We start from the raw sequence: 14,575 nt of genomic DNA on the forward strand, positions 1-14,575 counted from the left end.
TTAGTTAAAAAGACCAAAGTCCGTATCATCATCAGACTCCTCAGATTCTTCTTTCTTTGCTTCACCTTTTTTTCTCCTCAGCTGGGGCAGCAGTGGTTGAAGGAGCAGAATATCCCATTGGTGCAGCGCCAGCTGCTGTGGTGAATCCACCAGCTCCTACATTGCAGATGAGGCTCCCAATGTTCATGTTGGCCAGGGCCTTTGCAAACAAACCCGGTCAGAAAGGTTCAACATTCACACCTGCTGCTTTAATGAGGGCATTGATCTTATCCTCCGTGACCATCACTTCGTTGTCATGCAGGATGAGGGCTGAGTAGATGCAGGTGAGCTCATAGATGGAGGCCATGGTGAGGGTGAGTGCTGAGCGGGCACTGCCAAAGGTGGTGTTAAGTGGCCAGATGAAGTGAGGGCCTCACCCCAAAGAAGCCTTGGCTTCCTAGACTGAGCACCATAGTGGCAGCTGAGGAAAGGCCTCTCCTTCCTATTGGCACTGTGTCTGTTGGTGGTTTTGCTGTCAGCACTGTCCTCTATGTGCACACCGTTACCATCATTAACTCCCTTCTTCCTGACCCCTACCATCCAGTCACCAAGCCCTGCTGTCTTTCACAACTTCTTCCCCTCATCTCCACTGTCAGTACCCTAGAACAACCCTCACTGGCTTCCTGGTCTCCCTGCCCCCTGGCTGCCCCATCCAGGCCATCCTCCACATAGCCATCCTCCACATGGGCTCCATGATGATCTTCAGAAATGCAGCCATCACCTGTGCTTAGAGTGGATCAGGTGACCCCCTTTCCCCAGCACACACTTAACCTTTGCAGACTTTTCTTCCTCCCACAGATCCCCAGCATACCCCTTCCCCTGGACCCAGGCTACTTCCACTACATGAACACAGTACAGTGTACTCTTGTCTCTGCACAAATCCCTCCTTTGATCTCTCCTGCCTTCCTTGTACTCTCTGCCTCTCCCCACCTCCTGTAGTGACCAAGGTCTTCAGTGCTTATCTGGCTTCCCTCCCACATCTTTTCTTTGTCTTGTCAACTGTTGTTGGTTTTTTTTTTTTTCTTTTCTTTTCCTCATTTCAGGCTGGGCTACAGTTGCTTCTGGAAAGGGATCACATTTTGTGTTCCATGCAGAAAGAACCCAACACACTTCCAGGCATATCTTTGGTGCTGAGGACAAATTGCTCAGCTAGGCCAGCGGAAGAGAGGGATCTGTTATTCTCATGTCTATCCCTGCATGCCTATCAAGTTGTATTATGTCCAGATGTTCCAAGGGCCCAAATTTCCCTTACACTGACTTAAATTCTCCTAGTAGAAGACAAAACTAACAGAACAGAACCTCCTAGTTCTATCCTATCTCATTATTCCTCCCTCCACTTACGACACACACACACACACACACACACACACTCTCTCTCTTTCCCTTTTGTGTGTGTGTGTGTGTGTGTGTGTGTGTGTGTGTATGCACATATGCCAGCTCTGCTACCACTCTACCTTAGGGAAACACATTACTGTTCACAAAGAGGAATTAATTAGAACATTCACTGTGATACTAATATAATTAAGAGAAACAACTAAATGCCCATCACTAGGGGACTAATTATATACAATATACATTATATTATATCCACTCAACAGGATGTTGTTCAGCCTTTTAAAACCATCAACTACCATTGAAAGAACTACTATGACTATGAAGTTACAGAACAATATGAATAGAATGATACTATTTATGAATGAAAATATCCATGTGTTGCGTGATCCCAGAGTCCTGGGATCAAGTCCCGCATTGGGCTCCCTGCATAAGGCCTGCTTCTCGCTCTGTGTCTCTGCCTCTCTCTGTGTGTCTCTCATGAATAAATAAATAAAATATTTATTTAAAAATCCATGTGTTTATACATATGTAAGTCCCCAGAAAAGGAGAAATATGCACAGTAAACTGATACCGGTTGTTATCTCCAGAAAGGGAACTGGGATTAAAAATGAAAGAGAAATTTTTTTCTTCTTTGTGTATATATTTCTATATTATTTATTTTTTTCAATTAGCCTGAATTACTACTGTAATTATATAAAATGGTAAAAAGAAAAAGAAAAAAGAAGCATGAATAGGAGTAAGAAGAGGAAGAGAGGGAAGAAAAGAACAAAAGAGAAAAAAAGAAGAATCTAAGAGAGAATTTGGATAGGTTGAGCAATAGAGTTAGGATCCAAAAAGTTCGTGACAAGCCCAAATAATGGTAAAACATAAAAGTAGAACAAACTGTAATATTTGTGCTGGAGTCCAAAGAGTCAACATTATGAGGAAAAATGGGGGAAATGTGACTTAGCAGTAGCATGGCTAAAAAGATTTCTGTGGTGATGTATAGAATTGTTGAATTACTATATTACATACCTGAAACTAACATAACACTGTAAATAAAATAAAATGAAATAAAATAATTGAAAAGAAAGACCTCTGATGCTTTACTTGATAATAAACTTCATAAACGTTAGCAGTGAGCTGTGGTTTCCAGGAGAGTTAATTCAAACCTAGAAGACTAAGCTCCAGGAGAAAAAGACAGCTCTGTCTTCTTCCCTGGTCATGCCTCATCTAAAAAACTGTATGCCTCTGTAGTCCCCCCACTTTAAGAGGAGACACACACATTGGAGTATATCCATAGGAGAGTGAGCTAGTTGGGGAGGGCCTGAAACCCAGGATGCATGAGAAATAGTTAGAGGATCTGAGATTGTTTGATTTTGAAGGATTCAGAAGGATGTTGCCTATGTGTTTGGACTTGATCATCCAAGTTCAAACACATAGAATGTCACTGTAAGAATGGTCACCTTAAGAAAAGGTGACAGATGGGCTCTATATGGCTTTAAATGACAGAGCTGGGAGAAATCTACAATGAGATGCAAGGAATAAGGTTCTTATCATATCTGTCTAAAACTGGAGAGTCACTGAATAAGTACTGAAGTCATGGGGCACCTAGGTGGCTGAGTTGGTTAAGTATCCAACTCTTGATTTTGTCTCAGATCATGATCTCAAGATTCTGAGATCAAGCCCTGAGTCAAGCTCCACATCAGGCTCTGCATTGGGCATGAAGCCTGCTTAAGATTCTTTCTTTCCCTCTCCCTCTGTCTCCCTCTGTCTCTCTCCCTTGAAAAAAGTACTGAAGTCATAATTGGAGATGTGTGAGCAAACATGTTGGAGGAGCCCACACTCTGGGAGGTTGAGGAAGAGATTCCTATGTTCTAAAAATCTATGAAACCAATATGTTAAACACCCTCAAGTGAAAACAAAGCTAATTTCAAATCATTATCTCATTCACTCCTATGAATATTTAAGTTAGATGGAATAGGTAACAATCCTTATTTGACATATAAGTTAACTGAGGCTCAAAAAAGTGAGGTCACTTGGCCATGATCACACTACAAATAAGAATCTTAAAATCAACAAAAACAAAAAAAAAGGGCATTCAAATTGGCAAAGAAGAAGTCAAATTCTCCCTCTTCGCCGATGACATGATACTCCACATAGAAAACCCAAAAGAACTCCACCCCAAGATTGCTAGAACTAATACAGCAATTTGGGAGTGTGGCAGGATACAAAATCAATGCCCAGAAATCAGTCGCATTTCTATACACTAACAATCAGACTGAAGAAAGAGAAATTAAGGAATTAATGCCTTTTACAATTGCACCCAAATGCATAAGATACCTAGGAATAAACCTAACCAAAGAAGTAAAGGATCTATACACTAAAAATTACAGAACACTTCTGAAAGAAATAGAGGAAGACACAATGAGATGGGAAAATATTCCATGCTCATGGATTGGAAGAATTAATATCGTGAAAATGTCAATGTTATCCAGGGTAATTTACACGTTTAATGCAATCTCTATCAAAATACCATGGACTTTCTTCAGAGAGTTGGAACAAATCATCTTAAGATTTGTGTGGAATCAGAAAAGACCCTGAATAGCCAGGGGAATATTGAAAAAGAAAATCAGAGCCGGGAGCATCACAATGCTGGATTTCAAGTTGTACTACAAAGCTGTGATCATCAAGACAGTATGGTACTGGCACAAAAACAGACACCTAGATCAATGGAACAGAATAGAGAATCCAAAAATGGGCCCTCAACTCTATGGTCAACTAATATTCCACAAAGCAGGAAAAACTATCCTCTGGAGAAAGGACAGTCTCTTCAATAAATGGTGCTGGGAAAATTGGACATCCACATGCAGAATAATGGAACTAGACCATTCTCTTACACCATACACGAAGATAAACTCAAAATGGATGAGAGATCTAAATGTGAGACAAGAATCCATCAAAATCCTAGAGGAGAACACAGGCAACACGCGTTTTTAAGTTGGCCACAGCAACTTCTTGCAAGATACATCTATGAAGGCAAAGGAAAAAAGCCAAGATGAACTGTCGGGACTTAATCAAGATAAAAAGCTTCTGCACAGCAAAAGAAACAGTCAACAAAACTAAAAGACAACCTACAATGGGAGAAGATATTTGCAAATGACCTATCAGGTAAAGGGCTAGTATCCAAGATGTATAAAGAACCTATTAAATTCAACAGCAAAGAAACAAACAATCCAATCATGAAATGGGCCAAAAACATGAACAGAAATTTCACAGAGGAAGACATAGACATGGTCAACAAACACATGAGAAAATGCTCCACATCACTTGCCATCAGGGAAATACAAATCAAAATCACAATGAGATACCCCGTCACACCATTGAGAATGGTGAAAATTAACAAGACAGGAAACAATAGATGTTGGAGAGGATTTAGAGGGAGGGGATCCCTCTTGTTGGTGGTGGTGAGAATGTGAACTGGTACAACCACTCTGGAAACTGTGGAGATTCCTCAGAGTGAAAAATAGAGCTACCCTATGATCCAGCAATGGCAGTACTGGGTATTTACTCCAAGGATTTTGATGCAGTGAAAACTGAGACACCTGCTCCCCAATGTTTATAACAGCAGTGTCCACAATAGCCAGACTGTGAATGAAGCCTCGGCATCCTTCAAAAGACATGGATAAAGAAGATGTGGTCTAATATATACAATGGAATGTTACTCAGCCATTTGAAACAACGAATACCCACCATTTGCCTCGATGTGGATGGAACTGCAGGGTATTATGCTGAGTGAAGTAAGTCGATTGGAGAAGGACAAAACATTATGTGGTTTCATTTATCTGGGGAATATAAAAAATAATGAAAGCGATCATAGGAGAAAGGAAAGAAAATGAGTGGGAAAAATCAAAAAGGGTGACAGAACATGACAGACTCCCTACTCTGGGAAACGAATGATAGGTAATGGAAGAGGAGGTGGGCAGGGGAATGGGGTGATTGGGTGACAGGCATTGATGTGGGCACATGACAGGATGAGCACTGGGTGTTATACTATATGTTGGTAAATCGAACTCCAATAAAAAGTATACAAAAAATAAATAAGCTAAATTCTTTAGAATCTAAAAAAATGTGATGTATTCATACATATATGAATACACATCATATATCTTATGTATATATCTCTATACACTGGTCCACATTTATTCCTCAGTTGGTCAAAGGGTAAGCAAATTTTAAATTTTGGTACGTATCACCAAACAATCCTCAGAGAAATTGTCTAAACTTCCATTTCCATGATCAGTGCATGCAAGTTCTTTTATCCTACATACCCATCAACACTTGGTATCAGTCATCATAATCTTTGCCAATATGCTACACCAAAAAAATCCTCTTAATCTTTATTTTCATTTATTAGTTACTAATGAGGTTAAGCATCTTTTCATATAATCATTTATGTTTCTTCTTTTATAAATCTTTTTATTTCCATTGTTCAATTTTTCCTGAGGTATTATCTTTTAATTATTGGTTTATAAAATTTCTCTGTTTTAAGGATGGCAGTCCCTTTTATGTTGAATATCTTTTAAATTTGTCCCTAGTTTGTCCTTTGTCTTCTGATTTCAATTTTTGCAGCATAAAATATATTTTTGAATTTTTATATCATCAACCTTTATCAGTATTCATTTTGTTATTTCTGTCTTATCCTGCCAAAGTTACAAAAATATCAATCTGTATTTACTTTTGATGCATTAGGCCCTCATTCTAGCTACTAACTCTTTCCTTCTCCAACCTCTGCCCTCCATAATAACTCACTACCTGGTATCCACTCTCCTCTGCTTTCTGCTGGGTGACTGCCAGATGAAAGCTCATAAACTGAGAATATGTTAATAGCTGCCTATATGTTCTCAGGCTCCCAGGTATGCTATTTGTTAGGGAATTCTGGGATGTAACTGTTACCCATAGGAATATCTTCCTTTTTTAAAAAGATTTTATTTTAATTCATGAGAGACATAGAGAGAGGCAGAAACCCAGGCAAAGGGAGAAGCAAGCTCCCCGTGGGGACCCTGATGCGGGACTCAATCCTAGGACCATGGAATCACAACCTGAGCCCTGGAGTCCATAGCCTTCTAACTTCCCAGAAAGAAAGCAAGCTTCCAATTTGGAATACTCATAATGGGGTCGTGGCTCTGCCACTTATTTATTCTGCAACCTTGGAAAATTCACCTTCACTTCTCAGTGTCTCTGAAAAATGGAGCTCATAATACTTGTCCTACTTCCTCATAATGAGCAAGTGAGATAATGAGAGGTCTACATATTTATTACAGCACTTTATGCATGTATTTATTTCATTTGATCCTTACCATAACCCCATGTGGTAAGTATGATGCCTGTGTTACAGGATATGAAACTGGGACTCAGGGCAGCCCGGGTGGCTCAGCGGTTTAGCGCCGCCTTCAGCCCAGGGTGTGATCCTGGAGACCCAGGATCGAGTCCCACATCCGGCTCCCTGCATAGAGCCTGCTTCTCCCTCTTCCTGTGTTTGTGTGTGTGTGTGTGTGTCTCATGAATAAACAAATAAAAACTAAAAAAAAAGAAACTGGGACTCAGCAGGGTTAAGTAGGTTGTACAAGATCACACAGCTATAAATTAGCACAGTTGGATTTATTTTTTTAATAATAAATGTATTTTTATTGGTGTTCAATTTGCCAACATACAGAATAACACCCAGTGCTCATCTCGTCAAGTGCCCCCCTCAGTGCCTGCCACCCAGTCAACCCCACCCCCTGCCCTCCTCCCCTTCTACCACCTAGCCTAGTTCGTTTCCCAGAGTTAGGAGTCTTCCATGTTCCATCTCCCTTTCTGATATTTCCCACTCATTTCTTCTCCCTTCCCCTCTATTCCCTTTCACTATTATTTATATTCCCCAAATGAATGAGACCATATAATGTTTGTCCTTCTCCAATTGGCTTATTTCACTCAGCATAATACCCTCCAGTTCCATCCACGTCGAAGCAAATGGTGGGTATTTGTCATTTCTAGTGGCTGAGTAATATTCCATTGTATACATAAACCACATCTTCTTTATCCTTTCATCTTTCTTTCTTTAATTAATAGTAAATTTATTTTTTATTGGAGTTCAATTTGCCAACATACAGAATAACACCCAGTGCCCGCCACCCAGTTACCCCCACCCCCCACCCTCCTCCCCTTCCACCACCCCTAGTTCGTTTCCCAGAGTTAGGAGTCTTTATGTTCTGTCTCCCTTTCTGATATTTCCTACCCATTTCTTCTCCCTTCCCTTCTATTCCCTTTCACTATTATTTATATTCCCCAAATGAATGAGAACATATAATGTTTGTCCTTCTCCGATTGACTCATTTCACTCAGCATAATACCCTCCAGTTCCATCCATGTTGAAGCAAATGGTGGGTATTTGTCATTTCTAATGGATGAGTAATATTCCATTGTATACATAAACCACATCTTCTTTATCCATTCATCTTTCGATGGACACCGAGGCTCCTTCCACAGTTGGATTTAAATTCAGCTCTGTCTGATTACAGCTGCTCCTACTGAATTCCAGGCACTGTGCTAGGCACTATGGATACCAACATCAAGTCCTGATCCCTCAAAGTGCTTACAATTTACTAAGGGAAGAAGGTGTATAAATAGATGACCAAGTCACAGAGTGATAAATACAATGACAGAGAGACTATGAGAGAATGGAGGAGGGACATCTAATCCAGCACTGCAGAAGTAGAAAAATTTTACAAAAAGGTGGAGCTTGACATGAGACTTGAAGAATGAGCAGCAGTTTCCCACATAGAACCGGGAGGGGGAAACTAATGCCAGGCAGAAGGAACAGCAAGTACACAAGTCAGAAGTATGGGAACATACATCAACCATAAAAATCTGTAGTAATTGAAGCAGTTTGGTACCAAAGAAACAAACAAACAAATCAGCTGGTCAGCACCGAGTGTATTTACAGTCTCAACTACATAGGTGAATTTATGACTATCATCTGTTGAATTTTATTCAGTGAATATTTTATCAAAAACCTATGATGTGATAGGTGCTATATTAGTACAGGGTACAGCTGTGTAGAAAAATCACCGCCCTATGGACCTTACATTCTAATGGGATGGAACTGGAGGGTATTATGCTGAGTGAAATTAAGTCAATCGGAGAAGGACAAACCAGTCTAATATGTAGTAAATTAGATGGTGATAAGTGCTAAATAATAAAGCAAGGGAAAAAATAAGGAAAGAATTTGGAAAAGTAAGTGGAGGCTAAATCATAAACATGCTTAGGCTTGTGTGTCAGGCTAAGGGGTTTTAGATTTTATCAAAATACTGTAGAGCTAGAGAAGTCTTTAAGCAGAAGTAACACGGAGTTGGCTCTTCACTCCAACCTCCACCCTCAAAATATAATAGGTTTCGCTGGCCAGTATAGACACTAGATTGCCCAGGGAGAGTCTGGAAGCAGAAAAGCCAAGCTATTACAACAATCCATGCCAGAAATAGTAAACTAGAGTAAAGGTGAGGGGGGTAGGTCTGAGAAATTCTTTTTTCTCCCTTCCTTTTAAAAGACATTAATAGCACCCTTTTCAGCCTTCTCTATATATACATAATGAAGAGAAAAAGACCAACTGACCTCTAGGATCCCTCTCAGCTGAGACACTGTGGTCTTGGGATTTGAAGCACTTTATTAAACCTCCTTCCTACTCTCTGGCTGGCTCATAATCTATTACTACTCCTCCCCTCTCCATTCAAGACCCACTCTGGGGGCAGTGTTACTACTATTTTCTCAGTAGCTAGGGAAGAATAGAAATCAGGTCTCAGTTCTTTTATCACCTGTGAATCTTCTGGCATTCCAGGCTGAATGGGGGGAGGGGTAGGAGCTTTCTGGTATATTTTGAAAGCATCTAAAAATAGCCTCAAGCCCTCAGTAAGAGAAGCAGGGCCAGGACAGTGACTGAACGTTGGAACTCACAGTCTTTGCCAAGTTCCCACTGCAGGCTCCATCCTCTTACTAAATAAGCCAGTTTTCGCTCCTTCCTTAGTTGTCTTCTTGGAGGCCCCACCCAAGCCTGAAAAGTTCAAATTTAGCCCTAAGTCCCCATCCCTAACTCTCCTAGAAAGGATATAGCCCAAAATATAGCAGTCAATCCTCTCTAAAAGTCCCTGTGGGTTCTGGGATGGTAAAGAAAATAAGACAGGGAAAAGTTGGGACCAAGACACATGCCCACAAAGGTCAAGAATTAAAGGAAGAGACACTGAGATATGAGAAAAATAGAGAAGGAAAGAACATAAGCATAGAAACAGAAGGATAAGAAAAAGGAAAAATGGACTGAGGCAAAGAAGGAGAAAGACTCAGATATAGAAATAAATAGAGAGGGCAAGAAAAAAGAAAAAGAAAGCACAAAACAGATACATAGAGTCAGAGACAGGCAGAGAAAAAGGGAGAATGGGAGCCAGAGAAAAGAGGGGTTCAACCCTTCAACCCCGGTGGCCCAGCAGTTTAGCATCACCTTCAGCCCTGGGTGTGATCCTGGAGACCTGGGATCGAGTCCCACGTTGGGGTCCCTGCTCGGAGCCTGCTTCTCCCTCTGTCTCTGTCTCTGTCTCTGTCCCTGTCTCTGTCTCTGTCTCTCTCTATCTCTCTGTCATGAATAAATAAATAAAATCTTAAAAAAAAAAAAGAAAAGAGAAAGAGGCTCAGTTCTTTGTTCTGTCCTGAACCTTTGCATCATCCAACAGCCTGTGGCTAGAGGCCTGAATTGAAGCCTAGAGGTAGTCCCTATGGAACCTAATTCCTCAGGGGTGGGAGCAGGCAAGATCTCCTAGAGGTATGACCAACTGAAACACGAAGATAAGCATGCCAGTGAGCCCAAGCAGCCTTCATATTTGCATGGTGCTGTCATTAGGCACTCATACCCACCATGTACTGCAGATAGGCCAATAGTCACCCTCACAGTAATTATACAAAAAATGGCCCCGGGGGGATTCCTGGGTGGCTCAGCGGTTTAGCACCTGCCTTTGGCCCAGGACATGATCTTGGAGTCCCGGGATCGAGTCCCACATTAGGCTCCCTGCATGGAGCCTGCTTCTCCCTCTGCCTGTGTCTCTGTCTCTGTTTCTCTCCCTGTGTCTCTCATGAAATAAATAAAATCTTTAAAAAATGGCCCCCTAAGTGAGAACATTTTCCTATTTGATATTTAAAAAGACTTCAAATAAGTAATATCAGAATATTAATAAACTTCTTTACATTGATTTCAATGGTTTATTATTGTTTTGTTGTTTTGTTTTTTTAATTATATAGAAGTAGAATCTACTCATCATTTAGGGCCTTTAAAGGTCTTCACCTGACCTGCCACCATAGTTCTGGATATTAGGGTAAGGTGATAGAAAACACATGCTCCCCTTCTGGGCCTGTTTATATGCCTCTTTTAACTGTCCCTTCTCAGTCATCTTTGCCAGGGTCCCTGAACAAGTAGAAACTTTTTAGCAAAGACCTCTTTTGGGAATTGTGAGAACCAGCTGGGGAGAAAGCAAAGAGATTTGGGCAAAAATGTGAAGAAAAGATATCTGGTTTGGTGGTAAGGCATTGAACCATGTAGGTTTAAAGCCTAACTCTACTTCTGAAATACGGTGTAACCTTTGGTACAGACTTAAACTTTCTGAAACTTGGCCTCATTTTTAATAAAATGGAACTATTACCCATTGTGCTAGCATTCTGGTGAGATTTGCAGACGAATAAGCAACTAGAAACTGTGAGTGTAAGAATATTTCCGATTATTACAAGTAGCTTTAGGAAATGTCAGACCATTAAGGTGAACATAGTGCCTAGTACAGATGAGATAAGTGAGGCTCTCTGAATTTTATTAGGGCAGGAACAAGAGGAGAGAGCAAGAAAGCCCAAGAGAAGCCGAGAGAAAAAACAGGGGAAACTAGAGCAGAGAGTTAAGAAACAGAAATCTGACTTTATTGTCATAATAAGAACTGAGATGTGGTTAATTTTTTATGGCCTTATTGGGCTTTGGTGATGTGTTAGAGAGGAATCATAAATATGTCTAATATGTAAAGAGCTCTTTATAACAGAAACCCTTGAAAAGGGAGCATGGCCAGGCCATTAGGGACCCAGGAAGTAGCTGGCTCTTTGCTGGAAGGAGTCTGGACAGGAACCCCTGAGAGGTGGGCACCATGAAAGTCTCCCACCTGTCCAAATGTTGCTTTTAGGGATTATATGGCTCCTCAGTGCTTCTGAGGTTTATTTTAAATTTTTTGTAGTATATAAGTCCTCGCTTCAACCCTTCCATGTTCTCCCTAGACTCTGGCTTCTCTCCACCTTTATATCCTTGACCTACAGCCATATTAAAATCCTGTCCCCATAATCTATATTCACTCTCTGTCTGAAATGCATCCTTGTCACCCCTTCCTTTGCTTAGCTAAGCTAACTGAAGAATTTAGTTTAAAGATCACCTTTACTGGGAAGTCTTCCCTGGCCAACTTCTATACCCAGTATTGGGTCTGCTTCATGCCTCCTCCACTCAGGAATCTGGATTGACATTATTCCAAAAGAAAATGAACATTTTGAAGGTGGGAACAATATCATCTTCATCTTTGTAATAATAGTGGGAAGTGACTGATCAGGTACATAGGATTTACTTTTATAGTGATGAAAAAGTTTTAAGTTTATTTTTTTAAGTTTTTATTTAAATTCCAGTTAGTTAACATACAGAGTAATATTAGTTTCAGGTATGCAATTTAGTGATTTAACACTTCCACACATCATGAATTGCTCATGACAAGTGTCCACCTTACTCCCATCAACTATTTAACCCTTACCCCCCACCTCCATCATTTTGTTCTCCAAAGATAAAAGTGTTTTTCTTGGGTTCCCCCCCTCTTTTTCCCTTGTTTGTTTGGATTTTATTTTATTATATATATATTATATATAATACATATATTTTTTATTGGAGTTCAATTTGCCAACATATGGCATAACAGCCAGTGCTCATCCCATCAAGTACTCTCCTCAGTGTCCATCACCCAGTCACCCCAACCCCCCCCCCCACTTCCCTTTCCACCACCCCTTGTTTGCTTCCCAGAGTTAGGTGTCTCTCATGTTCTGTCACCCTCACTGATACTTCCCATTCATTTTCTCTCCTTTCCCTTTTATTCCCTTTCACTATTCTGCCCCCTTTTCTCTCTGTTCTTCTTGAGACTCTTGTAATACAAATATTATTATGTTTGATAATCAGTGAGTTCCTTAAGCCTATTCTCTTGTGCATAATTCTCTCTCTCTTTTAAAGATTTTATTTATTTATTCATGAGAGATACAGAGAGAGAGAGGCAGAGACAAAGGCAGAGGGAGAAGCAGGCTCCCTGTAGAAAGCCTGATCTAGGACTTGATCCCAGGACCTCAGGATCATGACCTGAGCCGAAGACAGATGCTCAACCACTGAGCCACCCAGGCACCCCTTCTTTCTCTCTTTTATTTAGCTTCATTATTTCCCATTACTTTGGCATTACTAGGCCAGTAATTCATTCTTCTGCTTCATCCAGCTTGCTGTTACAATGCAATCATCAAGCGTGTTTCTAATTGTGTTTATTGAACTCTTCATTTGTGATTGATTTCTTTTTAAATTTTCTTATCTCTGTGGTGAGGGTCACACTGATGTCTTCTATTCTTTTCTCAAGTCTAGTGAGTAACTTTATGATTATTGCTTTACATTCTCCATCAGGCATGCTAGTTATATCTGTTTCACTTAGATCTCTGGCCTGGACCTTATCTTGTTCTTTCATTTGGGATAAATTCCTCCATATTTACATTTTGTCTAAGTCTCATCCTTCTACTCTGTGTTAGAAAATCTGGTTATGTCTCCTGCTCCTAAAAGTAGTGGTCTTATGAAGAAGATATCATGTAGTGCCCAGGGTCTGGCGCTTCAGGGAGTGTCTCTGGTGTGTGCTGCATGTGCTCTGCTATTGTATTTCTTTTTTTTTAATTTTTATTTATTTATGATAGTCAGAGAGAGAGAGAGAGAGAGAGAGGCAGAGACACAGGCAGAGGGAGAAGCAGGCTCCATGCACCAGGAGCCTGATGTGGGATTCGATTCCGGGTCTCCAGGATCGGGCCCTGGGCCAAAGGCAGGTGCCAAACCGCTGCGCCACCCAGTGATCCTGCTATTGTATTTCTGCTGCTCTAACCTTCAGGCCAGTTGTCTGCAGGGGCTGTCCTTGGCTGCTATGGGCAGTGATTGGTCCCAGGCCTGAATGTGGTAAGTTTTACTTAGGTGTGCTCTGGTCTGCTTGTGAAATAAGACCTGACACAAACTCCACCAGAACTGAGGCCATGCAGAAGTCTCTGGCCCAGAGATGTGTCTGGGGTGTGGTGAGGTCTTCTAAGGAAAGTACTTTCTGTGATGGGACTGAGGCAAGCTTGAGTGAGAAGGGGAGTCCCACAGAACACTGGAACATGGGGTTTTGTATAAGCATAGGCAGCCAGTGCCAATGCTGTTCTCCTTCCCAAAAGTTGTTCTGTTTATGTTGAAGGGTAAGAGGGGAATGGTAATGGCACCAGCCAGCTCCTTTGTTTACAGAGAGGTGTCTTAATGAACACTGCCTCTCAGTGAGGTGCTCGGAGAAGAGTGGGTAATCTCCACACTGTGTGCCCCAGGCACTCTGCAGATTGCTGTTTCCATGCTGTCTGTCCCAGCTTTTTTGCCTGCCTTCTTTCTAGGAGCAGCACAGTGTCCTCCAGGCTCTATCCCAGCTAAAACCACTGATCTTGAAAACTCCAGGCTTCAAGCCCCACTGGCTATAAGAATTCATGAAATTCTGCCTCTCTTGTTTTTCCAAGCCAATAATTTTGGGGAAATGTTCTACTTCTGCCTCTCTCTCTCTCTCTCTGTCTCTCTCTCTCTCTCTGTCTCTCTCTCTCTCCATTCTCCATGACCAGGGCTCCCTCCCCTCCACAGCACCCATGATCTGTTTCTCCCCTAAGCACCATCTCTGTATTTCCTTCCTTCTTCAATGAGGCATCTTCTTTCCCTTTAGTTGTGGTGTTTGTTTTGTCAGTCTTCAGGCCTATTTCTGGTGCATTTAGGATGGTGATTTTTAGTATCCAGTTGTGTTCATGAGATAAGGCAAGCCTAGGGTCCTCCTACTCCACTGCCATTTTCTCTTAATAACCAAGCCATCTTTCAGGAACTTCAGTGGAT

General features: G+C 41.2%; 1 pseudogene; it reads right to left on the reverse strand.

Moving 5' to 3' along the window:
• On the reverse strand, positions 1 to 346 carry LOC129517607 (60S acidic ribosomal protein P1-like; annotated as a pseudogene).
• Between the last annotated feature and the right edge of the window lie 14,229 nt (positions 347 to 14,575).

The sequence above is a fragment of the Nyctereutes procyonoides genome, unplaced genomic scaffold (assembly GCF_905146905.1).
Source record: "Nyctereutes procyonoides isolate TBG_1078 unplaced genomic scaffold, NYPRO_anot_genome, whole genome shotgun sequence".
NCBI lineage: Eukaryota > Metazoa > Chordata > Mammalia > Carnivora > Canidae > Nyctereutes > Nyctereutes procyonoides.